Source organism: Arachis ipaensis, chromosome B02 (assembly GCF_000816755.2).
Source record: "Arachis ipaensis cultivar K30076 chromosome B02, Araip1.1, whole genome shotgun sequence".
Classification (NCBI taxonomy): Eukaryota; Viridiplantae; Streptophyta; class Magnoliopsida; order Fabales; family Fabaceae; genus Arachis; species Arachis ipaensis.
In genome coordinates, this window is record NC_029786.2 from 5,976,416 (window position 1) to 5,979,218 (window position 2,803).

Genomic DNA, 2,803 nt, shown 5'->3' on the forward strand with positions numbered 1-2,803 from the left:
ACGGATATTAACATATTGTAATTTATTTTTCATATCTTGTTCAATTTTTTACCTTGAAAAATAATCTTAATTATTAAATTATAATTTTTTCATATCATCCTTGATTTTTTTCTGAGTCCCATCAACAGCTTTCCAAACCGTGTTAGTAGTTTATCAAATTACAGTAGAGAAACATGATTCCAACTAGGTATATTTGGGTTTGAACTTTGTGTAATCATTACATAGATGATATGATTTTGCATAAAAAAATTTATTTCAACCACTAATAGTTCTTATCAGCTATGCATGACAACAATATATGACAGATCACCAATATTCACAGAACCTAAAATATAATTTTTAATTTTATCTAAACCATGAAATATAATAATAACTATAATCAATTTCTACAAAAATAATACCCTTTGATATCTGAACTATAATTTTTTTTTCCTTGAATTATTTTAAATGGTTCATTTTCTCCCTTTCCTTTCTTTTCTTTTAATTTCTTTATGAATAATGTAAATCATACACTCTATAACTGAAAGTCATTTGTTGTTTTTTTTAGTGCAAAGAATTAAATACTTATGAAAGTATTAAATATGTATTTAAAGTCTGTATAAAACTCTTCACATGATCACTATATTAGAATTAAAATATTTTATAGTTTGTAGAAATGTTTGAAAATTTTAATATTGTCAATATATTTTTCTGTCAAATAAAAGCTTCTAGCTAGTTTTAAAACTCTAAGAAAAAACTAGTTAAAAAAATCCTTAAAATAAATTATTTGTATTAGAAAAAAAAAGTTAAGTCTCAATTATTATTTATGATTAAAATTATTTATTAACCAGTCACCTAATAAAATCTTTAAAGTTAGAAGACCCAATTAAGGACAACAGAAACGTGGTAAAAGCTTTAGGGCATTGCATTATTAATACTATAGTTAATTCAAGAAAGCAAATTCCTGTCCTACACAAGAAGTCCAATTAAGCAATAAGAAAGCATGCATAAAAATATGGTGCACCTAGCTTTAGGTATGGTGTGGGAACGAAATAGAATGACATAAACTCTTTACTTTCAATTTTGCAAAGGTAGAACAGATATCAATAATAATAATATTAATTAATTTTTGGGGACTTTTTATTATGTATCGAGTTAATAGTTAAATTACTCTTTAAAAAATAGTCTATTTTCTAAATTCGTCTTTAAAAAATTTTATCGATGAAATTAGTCCTTAAAAAATTACAAATGAATCATTTTTGTCGTAACATCACTCAATTAATAGTTTCTATCCACGATTGATGATATAAAATATTAACTGATAACATACATGACACCTGATATGTTTAATTGAATAATGTATAATTATATTTATGAAAATATATCAATTTATTCTATTTTTTCAATTATATAAACCCTAATCTATCTTAATATAATCTAATGACTTTAAATTGATAAATTTTCATAAATATATTTGTTTAACGTCTAATTAGATATACTAGATATTATATATGATGTGAGTTAACATTTTATATCATTAATTATTTATGAAAATTATTAATTGAGTGATCGAAAGACGAAAATAATTAATTTATAATATTTAAAAGATTAATTTAATTAATAAAAATTTTTAAAGACGAATTTAAAAAATAATAATTTTTTGAAAATTAATTTAACTATTAACCTATTATAAGCATCTTTAATTTAATTTTAACTAGATTTTTAATGTGAAAAGTAAAAGAAATTAAAAGGGTCATAATTGATCTCCGACAACCTAGAAGTGATAAAGCTAGACGACAAAAACAGCATCAACCACAAGTGGTTGTAGTGAAGATATGTTGCAATCGTAATTCTAATACCATTAATTTTGAGGAAGAATATGTGTAATACTGCCGCCAGCACTTAATTGCACTTTCGACCCTCTAAAAAAATTATTACTCCAATTGACAAATTGAAACCCCCTTTGCTGTTAGGGTAGTTAGTAATGTGACACAGTGCCCAAATGACAGTGAAAGAATGAAGAAAGAGAGAAAGTTTGTTAGAGTTTCCATAGCTTCCACACATTTATCATATTTCATGCACCTATCTTCATATACTTGAATGGGTTTCACTTAAAAGGGTTAATACTTAATAATAAAATAAATAAAACCATCTAAAACTTAAGCAAATTAAATTATCATATATAATTATTGTGTTACCTTTTTTCCATTTCATTATATGTAATGCAAGTCACCGATACCTATCTTGGAATTTCGTTTTAGTCTTTTTTTTTTCTGGTATTTGGTGTCATAAATAAGGTTTTTCCTGTTCACTTCTTAAAAAAGAAAAACTTAAATTAATAAGTTATAAAATTATTTTTTTTAAAATTTAAATTAATAAAAAAATATACGAATAGTGATATCTTTAATAAATATTAATATTTGTTAGATAATTAAAAATGAAACCGTCTAATTATACTTAGTGAAAAAAGTAGAGGAGGAACATTTTTTTTCCTTCTAGTTAGAAAAATATTTACTCTATGGTAATATTTTTTTTATATATTTTGTTGGGGGAGAATATTCCATAGATAAACTCCATATATATAATTGTATACGTTAGCTGTATTCATAAATAAATTCATCACACTTTTATCTCCACCAATCAAATATATACTGGAAAATTAAAAATCAATAACAATGAAAAAGACAAATCAATTCATCACATTTTTATCTCTATCAATCTAAAGTTTGATTCTTCTTGATCCTCAAACGAATCTTTTTAGTAAAAGAAAATAAAAAGTGTACAAATTTTATGCAAGTCTAAAAGAAGTTTTTATGTGAGAAGA

General features: G+C 23.6%; 1 long non-coding RNA gene across 1 annotated transcript in view; it reads left to right on the plus strand.

Moving 5' to 3' along the window:
• LOC110267432 overlaps positions 1-2,803 on the plus strand; it is a 26,294-nt gene that overhangs the window by 8,441 nt on the left and 15,050 nt on the right. The window contains exon 2 of the long non-coding RNA XR_002355058.1: positions 2,006-2,012. This is a non-coding gene — a long non-coding RNA (uncharacterized LOC110267432). The remainder of the gene's footprint in view (positions 1-2,005; positions 2,013-2,803) is intronic.